This window comes from Ambystoma mexicanum, chromosome 6q (genome assembly GCF_040938575.1).
Source record: "Ambystoma mexicanum isolate Mex_15411 chromosome 6q, UKY_AmexF1_1, whole genome shotgun sequence".
Lineage (NCBI taxonomy): Eukaryota > Metazoa > Chordata > Amphibia > Caudata > Ambystomatidae > Ambystoma > Ambystoma mexicanum.
Window position 1 is genome coordinate 1,238,671,691 of NC_090937.1, and position 15,917 is coordinate 1,238,687,607.

A 15,917-nucleotide genomic window follows, 5' to 3' on the forward strand; every position below is an offset into this window, starting at 1 on the left:
AAGAAGGGTGCGCACAGATAGTAGAGAGTTCATAAATACGTTTTTCCATGCCTTGCCCAAATACATCATGACCCAGCTCGTGAGGGATTTTCACGAGAAAAGATCCTTAGATTGGGTCATTGAACAGGCTACCCGGATCTATGAGGTGCAGAAACCGATAGATAGCAAAAGTAATGCCCAGAAAAACCCCAAAGCCAACAGCACCCCTGCTGCTGCCAAGGTGGCAGAGGTAAAGGTCACCCCCGTTTTGGATTTGGAGATGGGGGGCCTAAAAACCTACCTGCACCTAATAATGCTAGGCCCAGGAGGTCCTCGGGTCAGTCACAGACAGGGAGCCAGGGAGGCAGCCCCACAAATGGGGTCCCTCGCTCTCCTGACTATGTAAGTCCTCGCTACAAAGGTAACAGACCCATCCTGGGTTATGTGTGGACTCCTCCAGCCCAAGGGGGGGGATCCAGCCAAGCACCTAACCCAGGGAACTTCCCTCCAAACTTCCCACAGGAGGGCAGAAATTTACCAAACCCTGGGCAGAACTTTTTCCCCAGATATCCACCCGACTTCCAACCCCAAAATCATCCATCCTTCTTTCCCCAATTCCCTGAGCCCAGACCACTGAATCCGGGAGAGGGGAGGCCAAGGGTGGAGGGGTACCCAAATCTTCCCAACCAGGGGTACTACCAAAGAAGGGACAGCTACCCTTCCCGGGATCAGCCCAGGGGAGAAAACAGGGTCCCGTATCAGCCTGAGCGGGTTTCCCAGTTAGAGCGCCAGGTTCAAAACATGGCGCGGGATATGGGTCACATACTGAGGGCTCAGCAGAACCCTCAGATCGGCATGCCGGCGCAGAACGTACCCAACTCTGGACCTGGTGCTCCAGAACAATGACGGGGGCGGCACCCCGATAACTCACCGGTTCCCAGGGAGGAGGCACAAAGGGAAGGGGGGTGTAAAGCCTTGGAGGAAGCTTCCTTCCTCACTTGTAAACAGCCCCTGGAAACCCAGGAACCGGAAACGAAATCTCTTGCCCCTGAAAGTCTGCCTCCTAAGGAGCAGAGGGGGGGTAGGAGAAACAAAAGACCCAAACAGACTCAGTTTGAGGAGGAGGTACAGATCTTCCAATTTGAGGGAGAGGGATCCTCAGAGGATCCTGGGGAAAGGATCTTCTCCTTCAGAGAGGGGGGAACTCCTCCCAAAGAAAAATGGGTCCCTAGGGATGCAAATCCAGACTGGGGAGATGGGGAGACTGAGCTACCGCCGCCCACCATCTCATCCCAGAACCAACAGCAAGAAAATCCCCTGGTTCAAACCCATCCTGGGGACTGCCTCCAAAAAGGGGGGGGCGGCCCAGAACCGGAACCAGGGAAACCCACAATGGCTCTGATCTCCAGTTGCCAACTTTTTCTTTCAGATTCCCAAGACTCTCCACAGAATTCTGCCCAAATCTCTTCGCTAGCGATGTCCAAAACCAGAAAGTTAGCCCACCAGTTGTCCAAAAATGTGCATTATCTGTGCCCCCTTGAGGAGAAGGAGGGAAGATACTATGCCCCGGTACAAGTACAGGGGCAGGGTACAATCTCGGCACTGGTGGACACTGGATCTCAAGCTACCCTTCTGTCCAGAAGGGCCTTTGACGAACTGAATGCAGGAAGGGGAGAGAATTACCAAATTCCTCTCACCTCTCTTCCGGGACAACTACAGAACTTTGACGGGAAGGAAATTCCCGTTGAGGGGACTGCAGACTTGGACATTAAAATTGGGTGACATAAGTTGAAACACCCGGTCATAGTTGTGACCCCGGAGGGCACCCCTTGTTTACTAGGGAATGACCTCCTGAGAAGGTTGTCACCCCTAATAGATTGCGTAAACAAGGTCCTCTGGACCCAGACTAGCCGACCAATAAAATTAAAACAGAGTGTCAACCATGTTAGTTTAAACGGCACCTGCCACATGGTTGAACAAAAACCTGACCAAGTAGAATTTCACTTCCAGAATAGCCAAATTCCAGACGTGACAGTAATAGCAGTAGGACAACAGACTGGTGATGGGGGGTCCTCTCTATTTCTGAAAATCAACCTTCCTTCCAGTTTAAGGTGGTATTCCACGCTGGAAGGAAACACTCTGAAATTCTATACCAATCCACAATCTGAAACTCCCACTCCTATAGTCCAGAAAGATGTGAAATCAGCTCAGAGCCTGGCTGAGATTCAGAAAATTGGAGAGCAGTTGTTCATCCCTGTTCAGTTAAATGAGGGGAAGGACTCTGTTCTCGCTCGAGTGTGTGTGAACAACGGTAAGAGCTTCATCAGCGAAGCCATGTTTCGCCAACTCCCAAAAGATCCAGCCATTCCCACCTTCAAACTGATAGACAAATGGGAAATGGACCTGGAAGCACCTAATTCCAAACATCTCCTGCCAAGCAGGTGTATGCTCAAAATCTCCATTGGCAACAAGAGCATAGTCCACAATTGTTGGGTCGTGCGAGACGTCCCTGCCGCCTTTTACTTAGGCAGTGACATTCTCAATCGCTTTGCCATTAGTTTGGACCTAATAAACTTCAAAGCTTGGTCCCGATTAGCGGATAATCCCATGGGCTTTGATGATCCAGAAAAGGCATTTAGGTCAGCTCAATTGCTACCTTATGCAGTTGAAATTCAGGTTAAAGGGGAAGTCACCATCCCAGAAAGGACCCGACAATTCTCCCTGGAAGTGAAAGTCAAAAGGGGACAAGAGTTGAAAAACCCTGATGCTTACATACATCTAAATGCTTCTCTCCAACAGCAAGGGTTGGGGGTAAACCCAACACCATTAGTCAACATAGAACATGACACCATTCTAATAGAGGTGGATAACAGCGACTTAAAGAGTATTACTCTAGCCGCAGGCACCATTATTGGAATGGCGGTTGATGACCGACATTTCTCCATTGATTTAGGAAATGAACTGTTAGGACCAATCCCAAGGACTGTTTTGACAGTGACAGTGATGACAATACAACACCAGACAGGATTTTTACCCGGCATGGGGGGAACTTCCTGGTGTACACTTCCTGCCCCTATGGTAAGGAAGATGTGACTTGTGACTTCAGGAGGGAGGAGGTGATTTTCCAAGTCCATGAGGGCTGCCTTTTCCACCTGAAGCCTCCAGTCCAAATCAGCACTCTGACCAGGGACTTCTCCACCCAGCTGGAGGAGGCCGCTGAGATAGCCAAACCAGAAGTCTTTCCAGGCTTCAGGCAGATGGTGGAAGAGAGAGTCAACCTAGCTGATGCCTGTGTGACTCTGGAACAGAAGCAAAAGTTGAAACAAGTTTTCTTGGATTTCCAAGATCTCTTTGCGGTAGACTCATATGACTGTGGTCGCACTGACATCCACACAACAACAATCCCCACGGACCCTGGCATGACTCCTGTATTTGTGAAGCAATATCGTTTGCCTCTCGCATCAATGGAGTCCCTTACTGAAATAATTAAGAACCTTGAGTCCCGGGGAATAATCCGTCCAGTCCACAGCACCTTCAATAATCCGGTGCTGGGAATATTGAAGCCAAACGGCCAGTGGAGACTCTGCGCCGACCTCAGGGAGCTCAACAAACGGGTCCATACTTCCCGATGGCCTCTGCCCTACATTGACCAAGGTCTGGCCCAGATTCAGGGGTCACAGGTATTCACTGCAATAGACCTGACCAATGGATACTGGACCGTGCCTGTCAGTAGGGAGGACCAATACAAACTGGCTTTTACCTTTGGGGGCCAGCAGTACACATGGACCCGGACTCCCTTCGGATACCTCAACTCCGGCAATGAATTCAACATTTTCCTACATAAGGCCATGCCCGACCTGGGTGCGAGGGGTAACCTGGCTTATGTAGATGATGTCCTCATCAAAAGTTCATCTGTGGAGGAACACATAGCGGAGATCCGTTATGTTCTGACACAGTTGAGGGCTGCCGGAGCAAAACTTTCCTTTCAGAAAGCACAGTGGTGTAGAACCCGTGTTAATTTCTTGGGGCATGAGATTACTCCTCAGGGTCTCTGTCCCCAGGAAAAGAAAGTGGAAGCACTTCAGAAACTGAAAGACCCCACAACTCTGCGGGAACTAAGGAGCCTCCTTGGACTGACTAATTACAGCAGAAAGTTCATTGAGGGCTACGCAGAGATCACCAGACCCCTGATTCATCTCCTGACGGGGGGGGTCAAGTGGGAATGGGGTCCAGAACAAGCCGAGGCAGTAAAACAACTCAAAAGAAGCCTCTCACAAGCGCCTTGCCTAGCTTACCCTGTCAGAAACAAGGAGTTCTTCCTGGAGACAGGGTTCTCTAATACGTGCTTGACGGCAGTATTATACCAAAAGCATGACAAGGTCAATAAAGTAATCTCCTATGCGAGCAAAACTTTATCCTCTGTGGAGGAAAAATTCAACGATTGTGAGAAGGCACTCCTGGCAACGGTGTGGGCATTGAAGAATTACCGCCCGTTTATCCAGGGGGAACACGTCATAGTGGAGACTCCACACCAGCCTCTGCAATATCTCCAAAGTGACAGAATCCGGGCCGGAAATGTGAGTAACTCCCGAATTACTTCCTGGATTCTGTCAATGCAAGGCTTTCCTGTGGAGGTCCGATATGGCCAAAACAAGAAGAGTCCCCTCGCGCAAGGTCTGGCTGACTTGCATGATTGTGCCAGAGAAAACTGTCTCGAGGACGAAAGTCTAAAAATAAAGGACAACATGGAGGCATACCTTAATTCCCCCCACAAAGTCTTTGAAGAGGACAAGTGTGAGGGAATGCCCACTGTCTATGTGGATGGATGCTCTTACCATGTTGACAACGACGGGGAGAAAGAACTGGTGGCCGGCGTAGGGAATGCATGGGTGAATGAGTCCCCAGAACCCTCCGCTGGATACAAAATTGGTCCCCGAAGTAGTCAGGTGGCAGAATTGATGGCTGTGCATCAGGCCATCCTCACTGCTGTCCAGCATCAACTCCACGAACTGGTCATAATCACAGATTCGGATTATGTACGGAACGGGTTCGTGGAGCACCTGGTTAATTGGAAAACCAGAGGCATGTTATGTGCTAACAACAAACCCTTGAAACATGGGAAGTTGATCCAAAACATTGATGATCTGGTCACATCGAATGAGATGACCATCTATTGGAAAAAGATCAAGGGTCATTCCAAAGTAGAGGGACCAGACAAAACTGGAAATGACTTAGCTGATCAGCTGGCCAAAACCGGGGCCATCCAAGGGGATCTAATTGAGATTGAGTCCCTGTTGGGGGAAATCCAGGTCACTGCTATCACTAGGTCCCAGACAAATGCACACAACGACCTTTCAATTGCACAATGGAGTAAGGAGACCCCTGATGATGATGTGATTACTGCTCAGAAGGGGGATCCAATTATTGGTAAATTTTACCAGCACCTTGAGGACCCTGAGAACTTTCCCCTGACGGATACCGATTACATTGGGAAAGAGGACCTAAGAGTGTTGATGAAATGTCCAAAAATGTTCCGAATCCAAGACGGTTTGTTGGTAAGGAAATCCAAAGCTGGCCACGATCAGTGGGTGGTTCCTACATCATTCCGAAGCCTGATGTTAAGTCACGCCCATGATGCGGCCACTGCTGGTCATAGGGGGTTTCACACAACATTGGAAATCTTAAGAGAGGTTGCATACTGGCCACACATGGGGCAGGACCTCGACCAATACTTGAAGGGGTGTCTTGTGTGTGCACAATTTCAGCCATCATCCCTTACGCACCGGGCGCCTTTACAAAAGAGGGGAATGACACTGCCATGGTCAGATTTACAAATCGACTTTGTAGGCCCTGTGATTCGCTCGGCTAGGGGGAATAAGTACATGTTGACTGTGACATGCTTGTTTACCAAGTGGGTGGAATGTCTCCCAGCCCCAAACTGCAAGGCAGAAACAGCAGCTGCCTTGATGATTAACCACATCTTTTCCCGTTTTGGTCTACCTCAAAGGATTGAGTCAGACAGAGGTAGCCACTTCACCAGTGAAGTAATGACAAAGATGTGGGAGATACTGGGGGTCAAGAGAAAGCTGCATATTGCTTATAGACCAGCTTCTTCTGGGGCAGTAGAGAGGTATAACCGAACCATTGTGAGCATATTAAAGAAGTTTGTGGCAGATTCTGGGCCAAGTTGGGATATCCGATTACCTCTGGTCCTAATGGCTATCAGATCTACCCCTTCATCTGCAACCAAAATGTCACCATTTGAGTTGATGACTGGGCGCAAGATGGTGCTTCCTCAGCATTTGCTCTACAGGACGCAAGAGCAGACACTGATAAATGCCTCCACTACTCATGAGTATGTAGAGAATTTAAGGAAACACCTCCAACATGCTTTTGCTTATGCTCAGCGGAATCTAGAAAGAGCAGCTGATAGCATGAAGACCCACTATGACCTGAAAACTTCCAGGAAGGAATATCAGGTGGGGGACCGGGTCTATCTATACAACTTCCAAAGGAACCAGGCCAAGCAGCGCAAATTTTTGCCTACATGGAAGGGACCCTTTGAGATCATCGACAAGATCTCCCCTGTGGCCTACAAGATCCGCATCCCCAAAGGCGGTTCGGCAGAGAGAGAAGACAAGTGGGTCCACATAAACCAGTTGAAGTGTTGCCATCCCAGGCACGCTCTGCAACAACTGGAGGAATCCTCTGGAATCCTAGCGGGTACTGTCTCAAACTAATTCTGTTCCAATCATAAAACATACCACATCTAGTCTCTAAAATATTGTGATTTGCATGAAACTGTCTCTTAGTTATACTGTTTTTTATCAAAATAAGAATGTAATGTTTCGCTATGATAAAATGCATATGCTGCCCCACTATCTCAACAGTGGTGGAAAAACGTCTATGAGTAGGTATTGCCGCTCTTCCTTTGTCGTCCTAGGAGAAAGAAAACCTGAAGACGGGCCAAGGAGGATGATACGGAGACTGGGAACGAAGATCCAATGGGCCCAGTGGACCGCCCAATATTCCCATCAGGACCGGCGAGGAGAACTGATCGATCAGTACCGGATGGAGAAGAAGATGCTGAACTATGCCATCTACAGAAGAGGAAGAAGATTATGCGGACAGACCGGTGCGTGGGTCAAAACCCTTGGGCACGCGACTCCCCATCGACTCAAATTCAAAGGGCAGTCACGTGGGGGGGTTTGTTGGGTGTCCTGACCCACGTTTAAGCTATCATGCCACAACATTTGGTGCTGTGGGCTTAGAAAAGTCAAGATGGCGGAAAACCCACATGTGCGCCGAAATCCAGGAAAGCTGCGCAGTTTGTGCGCACACCGAAATGGTTGCCTCACTTGCCACCCACCAGTGCGAGAACGAAAGGCCGGGTTGCCATGAGGGAAATGGGTTGCCAAAGGAAAAACAGTAGCGCCGGTTAGCTTCAAAGCGCTTTAAAATCACCATTGGACTACCCGCACAGTAGTCTGAAACCATTGGGAATGGCAATGCTGATTGCCAAATGCAACCTAGAAATGTTGGGAATTCATTTTCTTAAATCCCAAAAATGGGTGCAGTACCAGTACTCACCACTATCCAAAAGCCGGCAGTTTAAAACCACCCTGTGTTTCTCTGAAGGCAGGCTCAAACTGTCTATTTTAAACATTGCAACACATCTAAAAACTCACTGGACACCAGCAGACATTTGGTAGAATGGAGTGTTGTGTGCCTACAAAATCTGGGAAATGAAGGGCCCAGAACAATGCTTATAACAAAACTGGCTGAGCTATGGAGTCAGCAGTTTAAGTTGCACTGGATTTAAAGACACTAAAATCGAAAATGTTTAGATTAAATGAGTGACCTATGTTTGGTGTCACATGCCTTTGTAACTGTTTAAATGTCATAGTTTTAAACTTAGAATCAGCCTTCTAGCTGCATATGTGAAAATGTTTAGTTTTATTTGAATGCAGAAACTGGGGAACAGAAATGACAGCTTAAAGAGATTCCAATTTGCCTGGCAACTACCCCCATCAGGAGTGAAACTTGAGTCACAGCTGTGTTCCCAGGCCTAGCTGCCCTTTTGCTGCTCACACTAAGGATATGCCATCTATCTGATAATTGAATTACCTGTGCTCTGCAGGAAAGTGAACAAAGCCCTGTCCTGGCTCAGGCAAAGGTTTTATTGGCAGGAGTCGTAAATGGTCGTAAAAAGTGGCTTCCTCCTGAGGAAAGGGGAGGAGCACTGCCTGTGAGAGCAAGCTGGCTTGGCAGAACTGGATAAACCAGTATTCTACCTTGTGCTGAGAGGAAACCACACCCCTTTGGAGCCAGAACATAACTTTAAAAAGATGGATCATTCATAGAGCGGACATGTGAAAATTTTATAAATGACACCATAATTCTTGTGATTTTTCTGCCCACATTTTAAGAGGTTTTTCGACCCGGTGGCGTGTTCAGGGGGGTTTTAGCGGAAAAGTGGATATTACTCTAAATGTATGCATGTTAAAAATCTGAAACTTCATCAGTTAATGTCCGTACTCCCTGCGCACATATATGTAAAGTTGGGTCAATGTCAGAAAGTGAAAAATCAGTTAAAAAGTCAATTATGTGCCATTTCTGAATGCAAGCTCTTAGAAACAGCAGATTTGGACAGAGACATGGCTAAATTCAGCCACACCATGTATATGTAATTTCAAGCAACTGTGTAACTCTGAAATATGTCTTTTATTATCAAATATAGAATGTGTGCAATCTGACAGAGGAGTGTCCTATCTGCAAGCCATAAAATGACATCCCTCTGACTCACAGTTCATTCCCCAATCAAGTGACAAATGGAAGTTTGACCAATTAGAAGCTGAGAGAGAGATAGGGTCAGTGATGCTAGAACACACCCACATTCTAAACACATAAAAGCAGACAGACAGGACAGATAGGGACCTTCAATTCCATCTGCAGCGGGACGCTCTGCCGGAAAAATCCATACTTTACCTCCATCAAACCTCCAGAGAGCCAAACTAGAGACTTCAATCTATCCAGAACTAGAGACCCAGACCAGAGAACCAGAGAGAGCTGACCCAGATCACTGTGAAGTGCAGAGACCAGAGGCGAGTTTAAAACCTGACCAGATCCATGGCGAGGCCCATTTCACAAGAAGAGTGTGAGTACCTAGAAAACTGTGCAGAACCAATCTCCTAGTTAAAATAATATAATTCAATCTATTTAATCTAAGTAGAACTGCCTCCTAACTGTCACCTGTCATTTGTAAAGCTGTCACTTGTCATTTCCTAGTTGCAAGCTGCACTTGTCTTTTTGAACTTTAAAATTTCAAATCTGAAAAACGACCTTCACAAAATCGCTCATATCTCCGCAACCGTTTGGGCTAGAGACTTGCAATAACTTTTATCTGAAAGCTTAGAATCGTGGCTTTCCTATGAACCTACCCCTTATAGTTTTACCGCAATCGCGGAACACGCATTCGCCAGTTTTACCGCGATTTGCAAATTTCTTCACATGTAAAAACTGCTGCTGCTTGCCTTCCATTTGCCAGAAATTCGTTTAACCTGCTAACTATCCCTGCCTCATTGCTAGTGTGAGCTTGGACTAATATTAACTAGATACCACTCACCCTGAACCTCTGAAAGGGAATTAAAAGCATTTCCAGCATATTTCTCATCCATTGCTAGCACATATCAAAGCATTTTGCCTGTGTTTTCAAAACTCCTATCTGTTTTCTGTAGTGTAAGCTTGCTGGGTGAACTGATTTACATTGATTTCATTTCTGAGAACTGTGTGTTTTCTTTCCATTTCCTTGCCTTGCATCAAGGGGGAGAGGGGATTGCCAGAGAAAAGTGATTACATTGTTTGGTTGAAATCATATTGAGTATTTTCTGTACTGCATTCATTGAATATTGCATCCACCTGAGCTTACATAAAGCATCCTCTACCACATTATACTTCAGTACCTATTTACCAGTGTGCTACCTTATCCATTTCATCTCAACTCATTAGTGATTATAAGAAGTGTGCTAGTGCCAGATTCTCCGTTGTTGATCTTTATCATATCAGATTAAGTGTGCTATTCAATTATTAATTTATTATAAAGTGTGATATATATATATTTTAAATTATCAAATAAACCTTTTAAACTTGCAAAACAGAACTACTTCTTGGCTCAGTGGGGTCAGGGGGATTCCAAGAGAGGGGTGTTATATAGGGGTAGTCATCCAGAACGCATGAACTGGACATAAAGATATATCAATAAGGGTTTTCATTCAGTATTATAGACTAGGCGTTAACTTAGCTGTAGTGTTGAATTGAATCCTCTTACACTTCTCTCCTTACTCCTGCTCTTCTCTCTTCTCTTCGCCTCTGTATTCTTCAGTCCCTTAACTTCCTCTTCTCTCTTCCTTTCTTGTCTATCCCATTCCTCTATTTTTCTCTGTCTGTTGCCATGCTTTCTTTGCTTCTCTGCCCTTTCTTCTTCCTTTTGTTGCTCCTCCTGACACATCTGTTGTTGTTGTCTGCTCTTTTTTATGCTCATCTTCCATTAATCTTTGTTCTTGTTCCCAGCCTTTCCTATCCTGTTTGTCCTGATCTTCCTTTTGCCTTACTTCCTCAATGTTTTTTCCATCTAGCTTGAGCAGTATCTCTCCTCCCATCCATTGGTTCTGTACAAGCATTACCTCGTCAGCTTTATCCTTTTCTCCTTTCCATCTCTTAATCTCCTTTTCTATTTCTGTCGATATGTTTTGATCGCTCACTATTCTCTTCCCTGTTTTATATGATCTTAACAATCTCCTCTTTTCTCTTATTCCCCTCTGGACTGTCGTCACTGCTATAAGCAGGCAGTTTGTATATTAGATAACTATACCCCATCACCGCTTTGAGTTCCTTTAAAGGATACAATCATATGTCTTCCGTACTATTGCCTTTTACTTCTGGCAAGGTAAGGGGAGCTGAGGGCTCAAACCTTCCTCCTTACACTGATTAAGCATACACTCCTCAGGTGGTGGATCCTCTCTCTCTCTTCATGGTACATTTGCCAGAGCTCTAGAATAGCTGACCTCTTCTCTAATTTATTTCCTGTGTATGCAGCGTGCAAGTATTTGGTCATGTGTTGCAATACTTTTGACCGCAATCCTCCTTGTGGCCATGGCATGAACATCTTATCTGCCATGCCTTTCACCTATTCCGCACTATAGTATTTGAGCTTTGGCATGTGTTTTGGCAATATCTTACATAAATGCATCAGATGCATCAGATGAGTACATTCTCCCATTGTGAAGAGTCTCAATTGACTGTCAATACTTACCAGAGTTTATAAAATGCCTTTACTGCTTTTCGATTCTTAAAAACAACAAATATGAGCGCGCTCCAACAATCACCGCTCAAAACCTTCATTTGTCCAATTTTCTCTGTCTACCACTGGATTGGTACCAGCCACTTCTCTAGATAATAACATTTCTTAACTTTTTCTCAATTATCACACGACTGTTTGTGTTGGTCCTCAACACTTTAATTGAACACAAACACATGAACAGACAAACTAGTTGACTCTTTACATAAAAACCATGTTGATTGCCCATACTCCTCTTTTGCCCCTGATTAATACTCTGATCACAGAGTTTAGGATGTCTCCTTATGAGGACCTGTCCTGCATTTAGCCTAGTTTACTCTGATTGGAGTGTGAGACAACCTCTTCTATAACCCTCTTGGGTTAGGACTTTTGGGCATTATCTCTCTCTCTCTCTCTCTCTCTCTCTCTCTCTCTGTTAACACAATACTTCCCATTATTCCTCTTACTTTTCTTTCTTTTGTTACTTTCATTAATTTTTAAATTATTACAACCCTGTGCCCTTGATTTGCCATTCCCATCAGTCTACTCACCATTTGATTGCTCTGGCTCGAGAACTTTGGTATCGTCTCCTCCTCCAATCAACCCCTTTCGACTTCCGTCTGCAAAGCGCCTGTGGAAACCAGGTAGGGCTTTTGTCAAAGAGGGACCCTGCACACCGTCTCGATTTTATTTGCAAGTTTTCTATTTGGCCGCTCTCAAAAGGAAACCCTGCAATATTCCAGCTAGATGGAAACACTGGAGTTCTAACAGGTTGATGGGTCTTCTATTAAACCATCTGACAATGCTACCGTGTGAACCCGGGGGGTACTTAGACCACTAACACATCATGCATGTATGCAATGCAGAATAACTCCAAATAAGACTGACTCAGGAAGTTGGCAAAAAGTCTCCTCTGACTGTTTTATTATCAATTGTCTAAAACAGGTAGTTACAACGGACATCATATGTGACATCATACTACTTGGCAAATAAGAGAAACCTACGGGGGTTGCAATACACTCAAAGGTAGCATCTAAGTATACTTTCTATGTATAGATGGGTTGTGATTGGATCTCTACAGTAAGTTGGACAACTTCAGTTATTAGGTACACAGTATATTATTGGCTCTCAAAATATACAGCCTTTCTTTATAAGTTCCTCTATAATTGATTGGCACACTTGTACCCTTCTGGAACATTCGGCTCACTAGCAGCACATAAGCTGGTAACACAGGTGACATTGAGTGGACTTTGACCATGTCTCCCCACCCAGTTAGCCCAACATCTCTCATTATTTCTTTACGGGTCTGAGCTTAGTAAACATGTGACACTGATGTCCATCTTCTATATAACGGTGGCACTGACTGCAGTCTAATCACTACATATAGCCAGTCTTTATGATTACTTAGTCTACTTGCTTTGCTGCATCTGTACAGTTATTAAACGATTTGCATTTTCTGCAGTGCTCTTCACACGTGCAATCTTCATTACGCAGATTAACACTTACTTGATTCTTTATTTTGTCATCAGATTCCAAAATAGTCTATACATCTTCTTCTTTAGCCACTCTTCTCAGGGCATCAATCTGGCTTCTTGTGACGTCACCAACTTCTCTTTCTTTCATCTTCATATTCCTTCAGGAATCTCCTCCCAGACATTGTCATCTCTACAGAGATACATGATATTGGGTTTTCTCAACGGATACCTACCTTTTCTCGAAGGCTCTCCGTGGAATAGGCACAATCACTGGTGTTGTGCATGTTGTAACTTCTGACTTCCAGCATATCATAAGGATGGGGGTGGAACTTCCCGCAGCGGCATTCAGCTGCTCCTCTACATTGTCATGTGGATAATTTTGGAAGCCAACAACTGTACCAATTACTCCATTGACTAAACCTTGTTCTACATCAAGGTTATGTTTTAGAATTACTCTGCAGTTTAGACTCAAAGTCAATATTTTCTCCAATCCAGCTTTGTTGGAAATACATTTTTCCAAGCTATTTAGTCATTCTGTTGCTTGTTGACAATAGGAAGTGTCATGCCCTACACTTCTAGTGTTTTTCTGTGGAGCTGATATGCAGTATGGGTTGCATTTCTTTTTTCAACATTATCTCGTTGAATTGACTACAGCTTCCAAGGTTTGGCATTAACGGCATGCATTTTAGATTGTGCACCATTAATTGTTTCATGACATCAGGCGTGGATGTGTTTCGTCCATGAAGCTTGTGGATTAGTAGACTATTTAAAATGGATTATATATCTTTAGTAATCAGACCAGTTCTAATGCTTTTTAAAATGTTATCATAAGTGAGGTCTGCAGACTGACACATGTTTTGAGTCAGCTCTTTGTAGTGAAAATGTTGCCACAAATGTACATTTCCAATGCTGTTGATTGTGTTGCATCATGTTTGTGTCCTAATATTTTGAAAATAGGTTGACATTTTACTGGTGTTAACTGTAGGATGTGTTCAAAAACAATAACATTTTTTCCTACAAACATTTCTTTGTAGTTGGTTTTTGGGACTCTTACATTCTGAGATGAATTAAAGCCAACATGAGGTTGGAAACCGTGCTTACTTCATCAATCAGGAGCAGTTTCATTTTCTTCAGAATTATGCGTACTTCAGTAGCAGCTTCTGCAGATCATTTGTGGTATTGTAATTTGTTTTGGTATTCTACAGCGAGGAGCAGTAGTTGTATAAAGTTACACCTCCTATGTTGTATGCAGCTAAATCTGTGGAGGATGTTACTACAGCCGAAAGAGTGTTGTTAAGTTTTGTAGAAATGTGCTGATTATTTGAATTAAGAATGTTTTACCAGAGCTAGCTGCACCACTTACATTCAGCAGCAAAGGTTTGACACGTTTACAGCTACAGGTTTTCATTTCATGTTTAAAACCATGTTCAATTTATTGAGTGACTTCTAGATAAATTGTGAGTTGTTCATCATTTAGCTGTGATTCGAGCACTGACAATTCTTCCTCATATTGTTTATATTGATACATGGTATTTTCTACCTCAGTGATGGCTATTTCTGCTTCATTTAGAATGAGAGGTTCTCCAAATTGTTCTTTGCATTCTCTAAGGGAAGTTTGACTGCCCTCAGCAGTGTCTTTATCTAATTGAGCTTCAATTTCTTCCTATTGCCGTTCATTGTCCAACATTTCTTTGTATTATTTGAAATTTTCATTTGTTATACTGCTTTCATTTGATTTGAATGCAGCTTCAAATGATTCATAGGGGGTCATTACGAGGTTGCAGGTAATGGATGCCAGTAAAGGATTACCTGCATTGCATACCGCTCCGGGCTATTCTGACCTAAGGCCCCGGTATTAGAGGCACTGCTAATAACGGTGCCTCAATAGCGGCAAGGGCGCGGGCACACGGCCCATCTGGCCGGCAATACTGCCATGCCGCTAATGGGAGAACATCACAAGTCAGGCGGACAGGCAAATACCGGCATCATGATGGCGCTAATAGGGGATACCGACATGCCGGTAATACCGGCATCGTGAACCAACCGTAAAATGCAGGAGGAGAAGGAGGGTGAGACAGGCCCAGCATGCCCCACCAGTGCAGCCAGTGGTACCACGCAGGCAGCACCCAATCCCTCGCATCAGAGCCAGTCCATTCAACCTAACCCCTGAGCAGATCCACATCCTGTACCGCCTGGACCGGGATACCATCACCACCATCGTGGACATGATACACGGGTCAGCCTCATAGAAATATGCACCACTATCCCCCCTCTACTGAAGGCAGTATCTGTGCTCCACTTCCTTGCAACAGGCACCTACCAGCACACAGTGGGGCACATGCATGGCATATTACAACCCTTATTTTCTTGCATGCTGAACCAAGGGCAGGATGCTCTCCTGAAGCACACAAGTGACTACATATCCCTACCATGGACTCCCCAGGACACATTTGATACAAAAGTTGGCTTCCATGCACTGGCAGGCATGCCAAATTGTATTAGTGCCCTCGACTGCACTCACGTGGAGTTGGTGGTCCCACATGCCATGGTTGTGGTGTACCGCTATCGTGAGCAACAACACTCCATCAATGTGCAAATGGAATGTGACCCAACCAAGATCATCACACATTGTTCTGCCCAATATCCCACATAAACCCATGATTCAATGGTCCTGCGGAACTCAACGATACCATGCTAAATGGACAGACATGCTGGACGACGTGCCTGGCTGCTTGGTGAGTTGCATGGCAAGCACATGGCAGTGTAATGGGGGTAGAGATGCATGCTCCACCTGGCTGTCATTGGGTGTGCAACTGGACAATGCCCATACTGCAATACACTGGGCCCCAAAGCATCCCAGACTGAACTTGACACCTGAAATCAATATGAAAGACGTAAACTGTACAACAATGACAACATGCCAGTAATGCAACCATGCCATATCCATCAGCACGTACACTGCACACCATCAGACCATACCCTCTACAACACAATGCAGCAACATGCTGTGAGTATGCACAATGCAAATGACCGCAGAACAGACCTACACAGGACATGCGTCCTTGAGTGCGCACAAATGAATCACACGAAGCCAATACACAGATAGTCACTGGCACACCACCACAGAA